Source organism: Peromyscus californicus, unplaced genomic scaffold, assembly GCF_007827085.1.
Source record: "Peromyscus californicus insignis strain IS unplaced genomic scaffold, ASM782708v3 Scaffold_3__1_contigs__length_106647218, whole genome shotgun sequence".
Classification (NCBI taxonomy): Eukaryota; Metazoa; Chordata; class Mammalia; order Rodentia; family Cricetidae; genus Peromyscus; species Peromyscus californicus.
This window is the reverse complement of record NW_026294551.1, coordinates 73,585,567-73,605,567: the sequence shown is the minus strand read 5'-3', so window position 1 is coordinate 73,605,567 and position 20,001 is coordinate 73,585,567. Positions and strand designations below refer to the sequence as shown.

At 44.8% G+C, this 20,001-nt stretch overlaps 1 long non-coding RNA gene across 1 annotated transcript; it reads left to right on the top strand.

Annotated features, from left to right (window-relative positions):
- Positions 1 to 119: 119 nt before the first annotated feature.
- LOC128122698 (uncharacterized) lies at positions 120 to 19,280 on the top strand. The gene is made up of 3 exons (XR_008222469.1): positions 120 to 461; positions 13,359 to 13,441; positions 14,043 to 19,280. It is a non-coding gene; the product is annotated as an uncharacterized LOC128122698 (long non-coding RNA).
- The last annotated feature ends 721 nt before the right edge of the window (positions 19,281 to 20,001 follow it).

Below are 20,001 nucleotides of genomic sequence, written 5' to 3'. Positions count from 1 at the left end.
CGCCTCCTGTCTCCTCCTCCTCCTCCTCCTCCTCCTCCTCCTCCTCCTCCTCCTCCTCCTCCTCCTCCTCCTCCTCCTCCTCCTCCTCCTCCTCCTCCTCCTCCTCCTCCTCCTCCTCCTCCTCCTCTCAGCTGCTCTCTCTTTCTTTCTCGTTCACTTTTATCCCCACTTTTCCCTTGGTTTTTTTTTTTTCCCCCCCTCCTCTCCATTCACTTTTCTTTTCCTTGGCCTGTCAATCTCTTGGAAGCACAGATAAGCTCTCAGACTTTTGACCTAGCCCGTATCTTGAGAGACAAAACGTTCAATCTTCAATAGTCGACGAATTGTTCCTACCCTCACTATGCAGAAAAAAAAAATTCATCAGTAGACAGTTTTGGATGAACTCCTAGTGTAAGTAACGAACCATAGCCGCATTCAAAGACCAACACAGTCTATCTGTTCTGGGCAAACTGTGGTTGCAGGTAAGCCGGGAAAGAAATGGACTGATTAATGATGTTTACGTCAGAGAATAGTTGACTGGTAGTTTGGGCTCAAGGATTAATCCGACTCCACCTTGTCTTGAGTCAGCGTGGTTGTGTGTGGGCAAGAGTAACATCCGACAGACAAAATACACTGGCGATACAGGGTATGGTGTGAAGGAAAATAGCTTTTCTATCCCTACCTCGTGGCAAATCAACCCAAAAGATATGAATGTGAAATGGTTTCCAGGAACTAACAAGGAAGAAATAAATGCATGTCCCTCAAGGAAGTCTGTCTGGAACTCCAGGATGTGGGAAATGGGTGGCTGTTGCCTGAGGCAGAGAGAGAGCTGGGAGAGCAAAGCACTGAGGGACAAAAGCCCTTCCAAGAACCAGATGTTCTGTTCAAGGCAGTTTGTGTTTGCTTGGCTCCAGCATTGCCTGGAGATGATCATGACCTGCCATTTGCCAGGATAGCAGCTCCGGTCTCTAGTGCCATGGGACACTAGACAAAGTGAACGCAATTCAAGAGCCCATCATACATGAGGAATGAGTAAGGACAGGTGCCGACTAGCTACCTGAAGATATTCCTCCATACCCTCCAAGCCCTGACCTACTCAAATGGTTCAGTGCCTATTTTATACAAAGGGCATCAGGCTGGGGGGCCACTCCTCCTGCTGGGCCATTCCCATTCCAGCTCTGTACCCTAGCAACCTGTGTTCCAGCCTGGAGAAGGAGGGTTCCTTTTTGTAATTCATTTGCTCCAGGGGAACTGCCTGTTTGAGAGTGACTGTATGCCTCCAGAGGAGAAGTCTAGTTGTGTAACAAAAACCTTAGCTTCATTAAGCAATAATTCTATTATAGTTCATGAATCAGATGCTTTGCTGGACAGTTCCACTGGTCTCAATTGTGATCTTTCATGCCAGTGGATGGATGTTGAATATCTGGCACCCCTGTGTCCCCTAATAAAGTACTCCTGGGAGTATTTCTTATGTCTTTGTGGGTGATCTCTTCCATCTGAGGTCATCCTAAGTCACTAACAGGGCAACTCAGGGCTCTAAGAGGAAGGAAGGAGAAGCACTCAGGTTGTCTAAAGTATGTCTCTTCCTCTGTATTCCATCCACCAATCAATCACGAGCCCAGTGTGCATTTAAAAGAGAACATGAGCAAAAGAACAGCTGTGCGCACACCAAGAGTGGTGGACTTCTTCAGCACCATTGAGGTAGATTAGCCTGCAAATACTGAGGTCCCCAGAAATGCATGATATTGTTCAAACTGATTACAATGACAAAAAATGCAGTGAAGACTGCCCAATGAAGCCAATCCTTACAATCCAAATGCTGAGGAACCAGAATACTTAAAACTGGAAGATCCGCCGGACGGTGGTGGCGCACGCCTTTAATCCCAGCACTCGGGAGGCAGAGGCAGGCGGATCTCTGTGAGTTCGAGGCCAGCCTGGTCTCCAAAGCAAGTTCCAGGAAAGGTGCAAAGCTACACAGAGAAACCCTGTCTTGAAAAAACAAAAAAAAAAAAAAAAAATGGAAGATCCATGGTTCCTCAAGTGGGTTAAATACAGGGAAAGCCAAGCCATACTAGACACTGATGATCCTGAAATACGGACCCTTGTTAGCTATTCAACCCTGAAAGTCTGATATGTCCTCTGTAAAGCTGGAGCCTTGGTATCCAAAGACAATCACTGACAACCTGAGTTCTTTTTCCTTGTGTAATACTAAGGATTTTTTATATCCTTGCCCTCCACCTCCATTTTTCTTGGCTCAGGGCCACAGTTTCTTCAGTTAGAATCTGATATTATAAAGTTACAGGTCTCTATAGATCTTCCTCATATTATTTATTGTCTCTAGTGTATTAGACTTCATTTGATTCAAAATCAGTTCAAACAGCTTTAAGGAAAAGAAAGGAAGGAAGGAAGAAAGAAAAGGAAGTAGTTGGTGTGGTAGTTTGAATGTAGTTGGCCCCCATAAGCTCATAGGAAATGGCACTATTAGGAAGCATGGCTTTGTTGGAGTAGGTGGGGCCTTGTTAGAGGAAGTATGTCACTGTGGAAGTAGGCTTTGAGATCTCACATATGCTCAAGATACCCCTCAGTGTCTCAGACTACTTCCTGTTGCCTGTGCAAGTTGTAGAACTCTCAGCTGCTTCTCCAGCACCATGTCTGCCTATGTACCCATTGGCATGGTCACAATCTGCACCTTAAAAAGCCGGACGCAGACCCCCACCCTCTCTCTTTGCTCTCTGCTCTGCTCCCTCCCCCCAGTCCTGGCTCCCCTCTCTCTTCCCCCTTTCCCTCCTAATAAAGCTCTCTGTAACTCTGGTAGTCCTGGCCGAGGCTCATGACTTTTCCGCTGGTAACCAGCCCCACCACTAGCGCCATTCATCCTTTCAGCTTGATCTGAGGACTAACAACTTTCTAAGCTCTCCTCACTTCTATGGTAACCAGATTACTGGAGGCCATATTGAACCAAAGTAAATACCATCTTCTATAGGGTTTAAAACCAGCAAGAAAATGAGAGCCTGTCCTGGACTGGCTTTCATTTCCATTCCTGAACCAAATACCACGTTCAGGAGAATGTAGTGCCCTGGCCACAAAGAAGTCACATTCCAGCCGGGCGGTGGTGGCGCACGCCTTTAATCCCAGCACTTGGGAGGCAGAGCCAGGCAGATCTTTGTGAGTTCGAGGCCAGCCTAGTCTACAGAGCGATATCCAGTAAAGGCGCAAAGCTACAGAGAAACCCTGTCTGGGGGAGGGGGGGAGTTACATTCCAATTACACCCCAGCCCATGTAGTTGAGCTGGATTCAACCTCACCTAAAGGATATAAGGAACAAATGGAGAGAATAGGGAGAGGGGAAAGATGGAGATGAGATGATGTTGGGAAAGAGAGAAACAAGAGCTAGAAGGCAGAAAGACACAGAAACGTAAGGTTTATTCTTTGTCAGATCTCCTATACATAGACACCCCCTGCTAGCCACTTCTCTGCATGCCTGATTTATCCTGGCTCCATTCCTCATAGGTGGAATTGGGAGAAGATACCTGGAAACCTTATAAACTAGGAAACAGGGCTTCCATTCTGAGCTCAACATGCTCCCTGAAGATTCACCTTAGAAAATCAACTGGGCCTGGCGGTGGTGGCGCACGCCTTTAATCCCAGCACTCGGGAGGCAGAGGCAGGCGGATCTCTGTGAGTTCAAGGCCAGCCTGGTCTACAGAGCAAGATCCAGGACAGGCACCAAAACTACTGAGAAACCCCATCTCGAAAACCAAAAAAAAAAAAAAAAAAAAAAATTGTTAATCATGAATTTGAGGGGAAAAAAAAAACCTTAAAAAACAGAAAAGAGCCAGTTGGTGTTGACGCACACCTTTAATCCCAGCACTCCAGAGGCAGAAGCAGGCGGATCTCAGCGAGTTCAGGGCCAGCCTGGTCTACAGAGTGAGTTCTAGAACAGCCAGGACTACACAGAGAAACCCTGTCTTGAAAAACAAAAACAAAACAAAACAAAACAAAAAAACCAGAGAAGCATAAAGAAGAAAGTGTGTCTCAACCTGGTTCCAACTTCAACCACACCCCTAAAAGCTGAGCATTTAGATTAATTGTTGGTCAACCTCAAGCTTAATCACCAGATAAAAATACTCCCAAGATGAGAAGTCAAACTGAGGTATCCTAATTCCTAAAGGTTTCATGCTCTAACGTTTAACACATGTGCTGAGAGTATCTTGAAACAAGACAAGTTTTAAAAGTATATCAATCACATTCCAAATAATATGCCCAGTATGTTTTTGTTTCACTACCAGAGACCATTACAAGTGAGCGAACCTGTAAATTTTAGGTGAGTACATCCAGAGGGCACAGGGTAGGAAGCTGGTTCAGTGGGTAGGACTGTACCTCTCCCAGGATTTTCTGATGATTTGAGGTGTGGGGTGAGAGGCAGAGAGCAATCAGGTATGACTTTCAGAGATTTGGCCCCAGCAACTGGAAGGTGGTTTGGTATCAGCTTCAACGTGTAGGGCCAGGTTGGAGTTCAGTTTGGGCAATGTTGGAAATGCCTTGGAGATTCCTCCCAGCTCAAATGTAAGATGCCAACACCCACAAGTGATTAGTCATCGATACTCTCCACTGTATACTCCCACCACCAAGTGCCGCTTTGGTGCCTGTCCTGGATCTCGCTCTATAGACCAGGCTGGCCTCCAACTCACAGAGATTCACATGCCTCTGCCTCCTGAGCGCTGGGATTAAAGGTGTGCACCACCACCGCCTGGCCCTGATGATGAGTTTTGCTTGTCAACTTGACTGGATCTGGAATCTATTAAATGGCAGGTCTCTATTGAGGAATACTTTTTCACTTCTATGTATTTATTTGGAGACAGGGACTCACTAAGCAGCCCTAGATGGCCTGGAACTCACTATGCAGACCATATTATAAGGTTTGCCGGGAGGTGATGGCACATGCCTTTAATGTCAGCACTCGGGAGGCAGAGGCCCGCCTGGGCTACAGAGTGAGTTCCAGGAAAGGTGCAAAGCTACAGAGAAACCCTGTCTGGGGGGGGGGGGGGGAGGGGAGGCGTGGAGAAGAATAAAAGGAAGGTTTATTAGAGGCATCAGCCCACGGTTGCTCCCCCTATTGCCTTTGTGACAGAGGCAAGGCAAAGGGTCCTTGGTGGTGGGAGTGTACAGTAGAGAGAGCTACTTAGCTCCTGGGGTGGAAAGTAGAAAGAGAGACAGGAAGACACAGGGGTTACAATATCTTTCTCAAGGGCATGCCTCCAATAACCTAACTTCCTCCCACTAGGCCCTACCTGTAGCACGAATATTAGAAGATCTTATTAATAAAAACAAACCTGGAGCCAGGTATTGGGGTGAACACTGAAAAATCAGAGAAACAAAACAGGCCACAGCTAAACTTACCTCTTTCAATTTTACGGCCTCTTCCAAATTTACGGCTGATCATGTTTCCTCGATTCAGACTGAAAGCTTCTGAGTCCTCACCCAAATTATCTCAGCTGAACTGCTGCTCAGAAGCCTAAAAGCTTAATGACTCTAGTCCCAGGTTTTCACGCCTTATATACCTTGCTGACTCCTGCTGTCACTTCCTGGGATTAAAGGCGTGTGTCACCACACCTGGCTGTTTCCAGTATGGCTTTGAATTCACAGAGATCCAGATGGATCTCTGCCTTCTGAATGCTAGGATTAAAGGTGTGTGCCACCATTTTCTGGCTTCTATATCTAGTGGCTGTTCTGTTGTCTGACCCCAGATAAGTTTATTAGGGTGCACAATATATTGGGGAACACAATATCACCACACCTACCTCCTAAAGTGGTGTACATTCCTAATGCTGTGACCCTTAAATACATACAGTTCCTCATGTTGTGGTGACCCCCAACCATAAAATAATTTTATTTTATTTCATTTTTTTTTGTTTTTCAAGACAGGGTTTCTCTGTGTAGCTTTGCGCCTTTCCTGGAACTTACTCGATAGCCCAGGCTGGCCTCAAACAGAGATCTACCTGCCTCTGCCTCCCGAGTGCTGGGATTAAAGGCATGCACCACCACCGCCCGGCCATAAAATTATTCTGTTGCTACTTCATAACTACAGTTTTGCTACTGTTGTGAATCATAATGTAAATATCTGATATGCAGGATATCTGATATGTGACCCCTGTAAGGTTGCTTGACCCCCGCAGAGGGGTCTCGACCACATGTTGGAAACCACACTGTCCTAAAGGTTTTCCCACCTCCCAACAGCACCATAGGTTGGTGGCCAAGCCTTTTAATATGTGGGCTTTGGGTGAATGTACCAGTTCCAAACTCTAATACCCAAGATGTCTGGCATCAAGAAGGCAATTACCAGATGTGGCCCTTCAATATTGATCTGAAGCATGAGCTGAAATTAACGTTTCCCCCTTTATAACTTACTGAGTCTATGGTATTATGATATTGGCAAAAGAAAAATAGACTAGAACAGTGTGATGTTGGTGTTAATTGTCAACTTGACCAAACTTAAAATCACTCTAGAGATGGGCACCTAGGCAGGCCAATAGATTACCCTAATTAAGTTAATTGAGGTGGGAAGACCTGACCACTGTGGGTAGCACCATCCCCTGACTGGGATTCTGGACTCTAGGAATGGAAAAGCAGACTAGGGAGCAGTATGCATTCATCCGTTGCTCTCTGCTTCTTACTGTGGGTTCAATGTGACCAGCTGTCTCAAGCTCCCGCTGTTGTGACTTCCCTGCCATGATGGGCTGTGACCTGGAACTGTGAGTATTATCTCAGCCGTGACAGAAACTAAGACCAGGTAGCAAGCCCCAGGAAGGGGAGAAGCACCTCTGTCACTGGTGGAAATTCAAACCAGGGATTTTCATTTTCTAGCCCGTCGTTGGGAAGCTCATTTTTCTCTCCAATTAATTAATTGATTTCTTTACTAAGGTAAGATTCTTATTGTGTAAAAGCTAACCACTTTAGAATGTATAATTCGCCAGGCAGCGGTGGCGCACGCCTTTAATCCCAGCACTCGGGAGGCAGAGCCAGGCAGATTTCTGTGAGTTCGAGGCCAGCCTGGTCTACAGAGCAAGATCCAGGACAGGCACCAAAGCTACACAGAGAGACCTTGTCTCGGAAAAAAAAGATGTATAATTCAGTGGCATTTAGTGTACTTGCAATATTGCAAACCCACCTCCTCTCTCCAGATGTAAAACATTTCCATCCCATTGCAGAGTATGTTGGGGAGGTCTTGAAATACTGCTTTAACTCATGTACTACTGTGAGACAACAGACATTAGACTCATCAGAAGATCTTACTATTGATTATATGATTTCAATGTACAACTGAGGGCTGGAGAGATGGCTCAGTGGTTAAGAGCACTTACTGTTCTTCCAGATGACCTGGGTTCATATATGATCGCTATTACCAAACAGAGTTTTTTATTCGTATTATTATTATTTTTGTATGTGTATATGTAATGGTGTGTGAGGAATGTGTTTGTGTGTGTGTGTGAATGTGGGCATGAGATTGCCATAGCATGTTCCTGAGGTCAGAGGGCACCTCTAGTATTGATTCTCGCCTTCCTCCTTGTATGAGACAGGGTGGGTATCTTTGTTGTTCTTCAGTGTGTCTGCAGGACTAGCTGGCCATGAGCACCATGGGGATTCTCTAATCTTCTCCCATCTTGCATTAGGGAAACACATTACTGCATCGAGTTTTTATATAGTTTCTGGAGATTCAAACTCAGATCCTTGTGCTTTTTTAAATTTTTTAAATTTTTTTTTGAGACAGGGTTTCTCTGTGTAGCTTTTTTTTTTTTTTTTTTTTTTTTGAAGCCTGTCTTGGATCTTTCTCTGTAAACCAGGTTGGCCTCGAACTCACAGAGATCCATCTGGCTCTACCTCCCGAGTGCTGGGATTAAAGGCATGCGCCACCACTGCTCGGCAATCCTTGTGTTTTTGAGATAAGTTCTTCACTCAATGAAACTCCCTCAACCTGCCCCTCTTTTTTTTTTTTAAGTCAGAGTCTCCGGTATCCCAGACTGGCTGTGGACTTGCTATGTAGCCAAAGATTGCCTTGAACTTCTTTATTATTATCTTGTTTTAAACAGCTTATCATTATATAGCCTTGCCTGGCCTGGAACAGGGATGTAGGCTGGGATTAAAGGAATGCATCACCACACCTGGCTTATCTTATTCTAAACCATGTTCTTGAGAGAGAGGAGAGAGGTTTGTATGTATGAATGCTTGTGCCTGCATACTGGGAATTGAACTTGGGTCATCTAGAAGAGCAATACATTGTCTTAACCACTGAACCATCCCTCTGGCCCTCTTCTTTTTTATTATTAATTTTAACCACATTTTTACTTATACTGCGGGTGTGGGGGGGGTGGCACATATGTGGAGGTCAGAGGACAGCCTGAGGGAGTTGCTTCTCTTCCTCCCTCCTCCGGGACCCAGGGACTGAACTCAGATCATCAGATTTAGCTGCAGGTATCTTTACCAATTGAGCAGTCTCACAGGCTGGGGCCTTGAGCTCCTGATCCTCCTGATTCCTCCTGGGTGCTCAGCTCACAGGCATGCAGCACCACTGGTTTATGTGGTCCCACATATCAAACTCAGAACTTTAGGCTTGCTAAGTGTGATAGCTAATCTTGGTTGTCAACTAAAGCCCAAGTAGCTGGGCATGCCTGTGAGTGGTTTTCTTGATTGAATCATGTGAGGTGGGCTCACCCTAAATCTGGATGTTTGAAGTAGGAGGATACACCTTAAATCTTGGCTACACCTTCTTGGGGCAGCTTATATAAAGAGCATGAAAGAATGGAGTTTTGTTTTTTGCCTGCTTGCCCTCACTTTCTCTGGCAAGTTCATCTAACCTGATGCTGAGGCATTCCTTCGCTGGTCATAGAACCTACTTCAGGATTCCAATGAAGACTGAAAGACCAGCTGAGATATCCAACCTTGTGGACTGACCCACTACCAGATTCCTGGCCTTTCTGTCAAGAGATCACTGTTGTTGGATGGGCTAAACCATGGCTTGTTAGCCACTCTAATAAATCCATGTATGTATGTATGTATATAGAGAGAAAAGGTGGAGGGGAGAAAGGGAGGGAAGGAGAGAGAGGGGGGCGATATTTGGGGCTGAAAAGATGGCTCAGCAGTTAAGAGTACTTATTTTTGCAGAGGATCCAGGTTTAATTCCCAGCATCCATATGTACTCATAACTGTCCCTAACTCCAGTGCCAGAGGATCCAACTCCCTCTTCTGACTTCCTTAGGCACCAGGCACACACATGGTACACAGATGTACATGCAAGCAAAACACTCATACACATAAAATTAAATAAATCTTTAATATACTCATTCATTCATTCATTCATCCAGTTCCTTTACAGAGTCCTGACTAATAAACTAAGCGTGCACTTAACCAACTGAGCTACATCCCCAGCCCACAGACACAAGTTTTTTATCATGAATGTTTTATCACAAATACACGATGTCTCCAGCCAAATGCCTTTTCTGCTTAAGTTGATACAATCATATGACTTTTCTTGTTGATTTTCAAATACTGAAACATCTTGTGTAACTGGGATGAAGCCCAGTTAGTCGGGGCATGTCATTCCTTTTGTACATTCTTAGATTTGATCTGCCAATGTTTTCATGGGTGTACTTGCATAAGTTTAGGAGAGATAGAGATTTGTGGTTTTCTTTTTCTGTGCTGTCTTGGTATGAGAGTAAAACTGGTCCATAAAAATCAGTGAAGTATTCCCTCTTCTGTTTGGAGGAACAGATCTTATATTTGGCAAAGCACTCCAACTCAGCTCAGGATTCCTTTATCTTTTTCCTTCTGTTTACTTTCTTGACCATGCCAGTTTTTTGTTGCTGTGACGAAGATACTTGAGGTAACTTACAGTGGTTCATGGTTTCCAAGGTTTCAATACATGGCTACTGGCCCCATCAATTGGGGCCTGGGATGAGGCAGACCATGAGCACGTGGAAGAGGACTCCATCCACCTAATGGTGCCTAAGAAGAGAGAAAGAAGAGTAAGGGACCAAGATACATCTTTCCAGTAACCTACTTCTTCTAACTGGACCCCACCACCTGCTGTTTAGTACCTCCCAACAATGCTGTCACATTGAGAATCCATGATAAGCCCATTGCTTAGACCAGAGCCCTTAGGGCCAGTTATTCCCCAAGCCTACCAACCCCAACTATAGGAGCCTGTGGGGACAGATATTCAAACTGTAACCATTTTATGTGTGTGTCTTATAGGTAACACGAAGTTGGGTCATATTATTTTCATCCACTATCCCGTTCTTTCTCTCTCTTTTCAAGATTTATTTAATTTTTCTAAAGTGTGTGTGTGTGTGTGTGTGTGTGTGTGCATGTCTATGGCCTGCCCCTGGGGCATGGCTGAGAGGGAGCCCCTTACATGCTTGCCACTTCTGGATACCGTGTGGTCCTGGAAGCTGGATGGGAGACCAAGCCAGAGTTCTCCGCTGGATGGTACCTCATCTCTCCAGATCCTGTAACTAACCCCTATTGGCTGTAAGTTATCCCAGAAACAAACCTCTCTTGATTACCAGATAAATTACGTGGAATTGCCTCGTTAAATACAGTTATGCCTCTCTCCAGCCCCTGAACTACTCACATTGAGCACAACTGCAGAGATGCTGGGGCTAAGTCTGCTATTTATATGTGTCTCTTTTTTGCATATGGCCCTGTTTGCTGTGTGCCTGACTGCTGTTATTTTTCCTTTTGTTTTGCTTTTTTCTTGCCTTTCTACCGGCTGCTTTGTCCTTCGTGATGATGCATTTATAAAGTTGTTGCGGTTGTACCACATTGTAGTTTTCTTGTTCTGGGCATTGTCATAGCCATAAATAACTTATCACAATCTACTGGTGTCATTTTGCCCTTTGTATCCTTGGACCTGTCCCACCCGCTCCCACTCCTCATGGTGCTGGGAATGGAATCCAAGGCTTTGTGGGTACTAGTCACACATCCTACCAGTGAGCCACACTACCTCCAAACCCCTGCCACTTCAAATGTGTAATCTCCTCCAGGAGTTGCTCCATATACATCGAGCACCATGGTTGATCATCCCACTTTAACCATAAAATGTGATTAAGAGAACTCATGAAGTGAAGCGTCTACACCCACCTCATTGTGGCTTCCCTTTCGAAGGTCCAGCTGCTGTTTTCCTCCGTTCCGGAGAGCTTCCTTTAGCCCTTCTCTAAAGGTCTGCCGGTGAGGGGGTCCTGCAGGTGTCCAGCCAGGGGAGCGAACTTGTGAAGAAATGAGAATGAAAACATGGTTCAGACTGACTCTGTCAACCTGGATCAGACTCCAGGGATCTAATGCCGGGTGGTTCATTGTCAGCGTATTTAAAACAGTACAGTTTAGGAAAAAGTTTCCAGGCAACAGTCATTCCCATTCTAGGTTTCCTGGTAACAGTCATTCCAATTCCAGGTGCACAACATAGCTTAAGGTGTGACAACTTGTAAACTCCTTTACAAAGTACATGTAACCCTGAAGATGGGTTCTATAGCCAAAGGGCCTAGAATCTAGTGTGGTCTCTGACTGAGATAGGATAGAGGTCAGAAGGCCATAAAGTACATGTGACATCTCCCGTAAGGATAGGTAACAGTCCAGGGAGGGAAGAGAACAAGATAATCATTCTGGGGGATTTGGGTGAGGGCTGCCTCCAAAGGAAAAGATGGGTGAGGTCTGCCTCCACAGATAATCAAAAGGTCACTAGGTCATTAACAATATCCACTCCCAGCCTTCTGGGTGGGAAAACAGGTATTTTATCTCCTCCACTGAAGAGAGGCCCCTGTATGTTTAACATCCCTAGTTCACAAGAGCTCTGTGGGCACAAGGACCTCTGTGCCCCAGCATGCCAGCAGCACATTTCCTCCATTTTCCTTTACTTGGGTGTCCTCGTCCCTTTAATTCCCTAACAACAATCTGACCTGCTATACGGTCTGGGGGTCTTGGGTCTTCTAGGAACTTGAAGGGTACCACTTCCTCCTACCTATCATTTCGGATGAGAATCCTGCCAGTATCTAATTGTTCTTTGGTAGGTAATTGCCCCCTTTCTCTTCAGCTGCTTTAAAGATGTTTGTTTGTTTGTTTGTTTGTTTTTCAAGACAGGGTTTCTCTGTGCCCTGTGTCCTGGAACTCTCTTTGTAGACCAGGCTGACCTTGAACTCACAGAGATCCGCCTGCCTCTGCCTCCTAAATGCTGGGATTAAGGGCGTGCACCACCACCACCAAATTAAATCAATCCCAGCACTGGGAGGCAGAGCTAGGCGGATCTCTGAGTTTGAGGCCAGCCTGGTCTACAGAGCGAGATCCAGGACAGGCACCAAAACTACACAGAGAAGCCCTGTCTCAAAAAATCAAAAACAGGCTGGGTGGTGTTGGCGCACGCCTTTAATCCCAGCACTCGGGAGGCATAGGCAGGCAGATCTCTGTGAGTTTGAGGCTAGCCTGGTCTACACAGGCACCAGGACAGGCACCAAAGCTACACAGAGAGACCCTGTCTCAGGAAAAAAAAAAAAACCAAAACCAAAAAAAAGGCATGTGCCACCCACCGCCTGGCTGCTTTAAAGATTTTTAAGTTGTTTTTGATTTGAGAACTTTGTGTCTTATGGATTTCTTAGGAGTTCTATTTGAGAGTTACTCTTATTCTTGGGTCTGTAGACTTACATCTTTCACCAAGGAAATATTCAATCATTCAGTGAGGACTTGTGGTCCCAAAGTCTTGTCCTCACCTTCCAGAATTCTTATGGTATAAATTCTTTTCTATACAGTTTCTCCTTATCCTCAGAGTTATGTTTCAAGACTTACAGCAGAGATGCTTAAAACTACAATTTAGGTACTGTTTTCCCTCCTACACATGCATTCCTGTGGTAAAGCTTAATTTATAGATAAATCAAATTGTTAATTAGGCACAATGAGGTAAATAAAAGAACAAACAACAAAATTGGACAATTGTAACAATGTCATATAATACAAGTTTATACATTGGAGCCATTATTAATTAATGTGAGGGTTGCCTGAACTGCAATACCACAACAGTTCATCTGATAACCAAGATGTCTGCTAAGTGACTAATAGACAGGTAGGATATGGAAAGGGGATGCTTCCTATCCTGGATGGTCTGGACCAGGGCGGCATGCACTGTCATCGTGCCACTTAGAATGGCATGCAGTTCAAAAGTTATGAACTGTTTTTTTAAGACGTTTTCTCCCAAATGCTTTCCCACTGCCCTTGACCCCGGATAACTGAAACCATCCATGGACAGGGAAATCACAGACAGGGGAGAGTTGACATCATACCTCAGGTCTCAGCTTATTTTTCTTTTTCAGTCTGTTTTTTTTTTTTTTCCCTGTTATTCAGACTGAGTAACTTCCTTCAGTCTGTCTTCAAGTTTAAAGATCCCTCCGTCATCCCTATGGGATTCTGAGAACAACTGAAATCAGGTAAGCATAGTGCATAGTATTTGTCATCTCCATGTGACTAAGTCTGTCCTGTAAGATTTGAAATTGTGATTCTTGCATTTTCCAGTTCTATAATTTCCTTTTTTTATTTTAGAGCTTCTTTTCCTTTGCTGAGATTTTTCTTTTCTTCTTCTTCTTCTTTTAATGTTTCAATAGAATTTATAAGTAACCATTGATGTCCTTTTGTGACGGGTACTTTAAATTCCTTGTCATATCATCCCACCATCTGATTCATGTCAGTACTGGCCTCGGTTGTCATCTCTAATGCAAATTGTGGCTTTCCTGGTTCTGGGTCTGATGAGTGATTCTCTGCTGCACCCTTCATATTTTGCTTATTGGCTGAGAGAACCTTTAATCCTCTTTAAATCTCGTATTTCAGTCACCCAGGTTAGCATGTCCCCCTGTCTTCCTTTTCGAGCTTTAGCTCTGATGAGAGCTTGGTTTATGAGCTCTTGCAGTACCATCCTGGTCGATTTTGTTTTTCTGATGTTGCCATGCCACCTCCTTACCCCCACCCCATTCTGTTCCCGCTCTTATCATCTGTGACAGCAAAAGGCTCCCATCTCCTTGGGGTTTTTTCTAGGTGGCCTTTGGGGGAAGAAAGGAAGACTGCGCAGTCTCTTTGTGCCACTGTGGGGAGAGTAGAAGACACAGGGCTCTGCTGATGTCACCACCTGAGGTCTATCTACCATTGCTGCTGAAGATGGTGGCCTCCAATAGTGCCATGGCTAGGGCTCTGGCTGTGGAACAGCGCTATGTCCTTACACGGCTTGGTCCTGGGACCCTGACTAGGAATGATGAGGGAATGAAGAAACGCTACGGACACACAGACACAGGTATAGAAAAACTGGGGTCAGGTGGGCTGTGCTGATGGAGGAGCCACAACAGGACAGAAGTTCAGTGCGTCTATTATATACAGTGAACAGGGAGGAGGGGTACTGTAGACAGCTAAGCAAGGAGGCAGAGTTATACATACAGAAAAGCAGGGAGGCATTTGAGCAAGGAGCAGGGTTATACACAGAAAAACAAGGAGGCAGGGTTATTACATACAACTGAACAAGGAGCAGTCTCTGCAGTGGAGAAGTCTTCAGCCCATCAACATCTGGAAGAAAAAGCTGCACTGGACATTTTCTACACACACTGTCAACATTCACACTCGGACCAGAGGAAGGCTTTGCTGTCTCTCTAACCTCACCCAGGGAAGGCTTTGCCAATCTCGTGGGTCTGAGGCACTGGGGTCCTTGATGTGGCGTGCCAAACACTACACATTCACTCAGGACTTCACTCACTCCCCAGAGAACCAGAGTTGGCATGGTGAGTGATTTCACCACTCGGCTGATGCAGGTGGATTGTATATAGTCCTGGCTGTAGTACAGCAGATGTTGAAGGGTGTGTGTGTGTGTGTGTGTGTGTGTGTGTGTGTGTGTGTGTGTGTTGTTCTGCATGGTGTTTGAGTACAGAGGTCAAAAGAGGATGTCAGATGTCCTCTCTCTCACTCTCAGCCTTAATCCATTGAGACAGGTCTGTCACGGTACCTGGAGCTAGGGTGGTAGCCAACAAGCCCCAGTGATCCCTATGTCATGTCTCTGTCCCCCAAAGTGGATTCAAACTCAGCTCCTCATGCTTTTCCACTGAGACATCACCCTGGACCCAATATATTGAAGTTTTAATCTGATTTTTCAGCTTTGTTTATATGATCTGGAGTCTAAGTCAATTATGACTCACGTGTCTGCCTTTTATCCTTTAAATTTTTGTTTTCCCCCTTCCATACTCCCTATTTGGGGGTGGGGAGGGTTGTTCTCCTCTCTTGATTCTTTTTTTTTTTTTATTTAATGCCAAATGCTGTTTATTGAAGGAGGGAAGAGGTCTTAAATACAGGCTTACAGCACAATGGGAGAACCCCGGAGGGCAGAGGTTCACTACCGATGTTTTATAATCTTGCATCTAAGCTGTTAACGCCCAATATGCAGGATACACAGACAAGGAACTTCCCCTAAGCATTCAGGAGGGTGGAACTCGGGAGGGAATTAGCATAGGGAGGATATCAAGGTCTCTCTTGATTCTTTTATTGTAATTTTCATGGCGTTTTTAAGAACAACTGGAAATTGGGTCAGTATAGTCGACACTCTATCTTAAACAGAATCTGCAGAATCTTCTGTAGATCTGTAGATGGCACCCAGGCCTGTTATGGGAACCAAGTGCTCCACCACAGAACTCCACACCCAGCCCTGTGTATTCTCCTGTGTATCTATGCTCATGGTCCCTTCCTCCTTCCCAATATTACTTACTTCTGTTTCTAGCTTTTCTCCCCCTTTAAAGTCAGACTATGAATCCGAGTCTTGTCTCTTTTATTTTTGTTGGAATTTTAAAGCAGCCGTTATTGAGGTCACATTTGGTTTGTATTTCATTAGTTTCATTTCATTATTATGAAATTTCCCCTCCTACTCTCTGGGTAATTATTGTCTTCCTTGTTTTCTTTCTACAAGTGAAAGAAAACTCATTTCTTTTGTTTTCAATTGTCTTTATTTTTTAAAACTTAACAAGACTTTTCCCCCCTGGGTTTTCTTTTGGGTGTACTCAAGAACTTTGAACCTCCAATACTCTAATTGGCATTACTTCAGGGATTATTATTTCCTTTGTGTTTCTTCTTTAGAAAATAATTATTTATGCTGGGCATGGTGACACATGCCTTTTGTCCCAGCACTCAGGAGGCAGGGGCAGGCAGATCTCTGAGTTCAAAGCCAGCCTGGTCTACAGAGTGAGTTTCAGGGAAATCAGGGCTACAGAGAGAAACCCTGTCTTGAAAAGCAAAACAAAAAGAAGGAGAAGAGGAAGGAGGAGGAGGAGGAGGAGGAGGGGGAGGAAGAAGAAGAAGAAGAAGAAGAAGAAGAAGAAGAAGAAGAAGAAGAAGAAGAAGAAGAAAGTTATTTGTGAGATTTGAATTTCTGACTGCCATTAGAATTATGGGTAGGCGGCAAGAGGATAAGGATGGAGCAGGGTGAAACTACATTTTGTATTAATTTCTCAGTTATTGCGTCATGGTAAGGAAACAGAATAACTCCTACATTTTTTAATTCACTTAGATGTCCCTATGGCTGAGTTCAGTGGCTTTGGTAATAGCTTCATGCATATTTGAAGAGAATGATAGTCTCGAGGGGTTCACTGTGTTATGTAGACAATAAAGGGAAGAACTTCCACTGAAGCGTTGAAGCAAGGGCTTGTGCTTAGTGACTGGGTCATGCACCCCCACTATTTGGGCTTTGGAAAGTCTTTCTCATAGGGGGCTACCCTGTTCACTGTGGAATGCTTAGTAGCATCCTTTGTCTCTAACCTACTGGATGTCAGTGACATCTCTACCAGTTCTTTCATCCAGAAATAGCTTCAGATGTTGCTAATAGTCCTCTGGGTACAGAATCACCACAACTTGGGAACCAGAACTGCTCTAAATTTCATATCTACGAATTACATTTAATCCACATCATAAATATATATTATACATCTTGATTTTACAAATAACAATCTATAAGCAGAACAAATATCCATAAACAGAAGTCCGAGGAAGTTAAATGTAATCTAAGCATCATTTATAATTTCAAACAGAACCCAAAACAAACAAAAATCAAAGCCAGAGAGCTGGGGAAATGATTCAGTGGGCAAGAAGACTTGCTGTGCAAGCATGGCGACCTGAATTCGAATCCCAAGGATACACATAGATAGCCTGGTGTGACTGAATACATGTCTGTAAGCCCAGAGCTGTAGGAGAGAGAGACAGGATTGCTAGGGCCTGCTCCCTGCCAGGCTGGCTTCAAGTTCAGTGAGAGACCCTGTCTCAAGAGAGTGAGGAAGAGTGTTATAGAGCAGGGCACCCAGTGTCCTCTTCTGGCCTCCACGTGTGCACATGCATCATGAGCACACACATAAACACACAAAGAACTCAGCGTCAACTTACGTGCCCTTCAGCACATAACGGAACACAAACACAAAGAAATGTGGAACAAATTAACTGCTTGACTTATTTGGGATGATTAGCTCTCAGAACTAACGCTGAGAGAAAACTGAAGGTGCAGACATCTTTTAGCTAAACAGACTAGTCGGCATCACTTTTCCCATTTCTCTGTGGATTCTAATTAGCTTTCCTTGTCATTTATTTTCCCACTTCTGGATCTGTCCCTGTGACTGTGAGGGCCATGGCTTTGACTCTCTCTCTCTCTCTCTCTCTCTCTCTCTCTCTCTCTCTCTCTCTCTCTCTCTCTCTCTCTCTCAAGAAGCTGGTTTTCCTCAAGTGGCAATGGCTGGCTCTCTTCCTCCTGTTCACATTTATGTGCAAGAAAGAAGCAGGATGTTGGGGGGGGGGGACCTGGTGACTGACAACTGTCAGGACAGGACAGAGCAGGACTGCAGATAGTAGACACCTTTCTCCCAGCCTGGCACTGTTGGGCATTGCCAGGCAGCTGGGAATGATGCCAGAACTGACCTTGGTTGGATGGACCTCAAGGGTGCTGCCAGAGCCCTACTCCCCCACTCCCTACATCTCTGTGGGGTCCTTTAACGTTGGCATCCCCTTTCCTTTGTCTTAGGGGATCCCAGGACCTTTCTGCCTGGACTTTCATTTCTGTGAGGTTTGGAGAAAGCAGCAGGAAATCAAGGCACACAGCTGAATCAGTTGCCACTCAAGGGTTTGTCTACAGCTTCCAGATATTGCTGGTGTTTCCCCTTCTTTCTTGTCCATGCTTGTAAGTTCATGTGTGTGTAAAAGTACACACTCATCCCTCCAGAGTTCAGGGGATTGGTTACAGGACCCCCCTAGATACCCAAACCCAGGAATGCTTAAGCCCTTTTATAAAATGGCATACAAGTTCGTGTGTGTGTGTGTGTGTGTGTGTGTGTGTGTGTGTGTGTGCGCATTTAGTCATGTACATCCTTCTGTAGACTGTAAGTTATTTCTAGACTCCTTATAATATAATGCACTTGCTGTGTAACTGATTGTTGTAGTACACTGTTTAGAAAATAATGACAATAGAAAACGAGGCCTGGAGGGTTGTCCAGAGCCCCTGGTCCAGGTCACTCCCTGTCTTGGATGGCTTCTTCCAGTCTTCATCTATGGTAAGTACATGTTTGCTTAGGAAGGTTAAAATCCACATGCATGTGAGTGATCCTAACAACCTCACTGCCCTTTCACAACGGCTGCCTGGATGGTTTTATTTATCAGCCAGATTTATAAGCCATTGGCACAGACAACAGAGCTGGGATTTAGTTCTTTTCAGCATCTTGTCTGTGATTTTTAGAGGTGTCACCTCAACTGCTTGCATCTTATCTTCCCCGTTATTGAAATGAAGGTGAGAGTCTCTTCTACAGTCGTGTTGGGAATGTTAGAAGAGACATTCTGGGTCCAAGAAGGGGAAATCTCCCTTGTGGAAGGTGGTGTAACTGCTCTAAGGACCACCAGGTGGCGCTATTGGCATCCTTGACTAAGCACAGCCATGCTCAAAGGAGCAGACAGCTGCAGCTTCTGCCTCCTTTCTGTTCTGTTTTAAAATGATGACTCCCCCAGGGTGACAGAATCCAAGTCTTTGGTGTCAAAGCCATGCACACTTTTAAAACTATCAAATAATAACTGAGTATTTACAGGGTACAGCCTGACACTTTGATACATGTTTACAATGGGGAATGATTAAAGCAGGATAATTATGAAATCCATCACTTCACATGCTTCTCATTTTTTAAATTGAGAACACTTGAAATCTGTTCCTTTAGCAATTTTGAAATTTGTGATGTGTTATTATTTATCCTCGTCATGATTTTGTGCAACAGAGCATGCATATTTTAATAAATGATGCTAGCCCATGCTATAATAAACTTCTCTTTGTGCGTTGATGGTCTCAGGCATTTTGTCACAGTGACGGAATTCTAACATGCTACATTGACGCTTGTACCTCCTACCAGATCCCTGCTTCTGCATGTGCCTACTTCCTCTAAGACACTGCTACTGGGTGTTCTCAGGCTTTCAGAGTTACACACACACACACACACACACACACACACACACACACACACACACACCACGCCACACCACACACCTGTTCCCATTCCTCCTTCTGTTCTCTATCATGGGTGATGTTGTTGCACCCACTCACAACAGCCAGAATCCTGGTTAGTTACCCCCACTAGACCAGAGCTTCTCAATCTTGAATTTATGCACAGACCACTGCCCGTTCTTCCACATTCTGAGCATGTGTTGTAGATAGTTGGAGGGAGGCCGGAGGAGGATCTCAGGAAAGGAACTGAGGCTGTGAGGGACACTTGGAATTCAGGGTAGGCTGTTTCCTGCTTGTGTCCTTGGTAACGTGTGCTCTGTCTAGGTTCTTTCGTGGAGTTACCAAACCCCATGGCGAGTCACCCACTGGCACCCACTTGCACCTCACACCTAACATCCCCAGAGGAGTTCATGGCCTCCTCCCCATCTGCTGCCTAGGTTCCCTCAGTGGATTGCATGCTGTATCAGGCATGTTCAACCTGCTTTGACAATAACATCATTTCAAAAT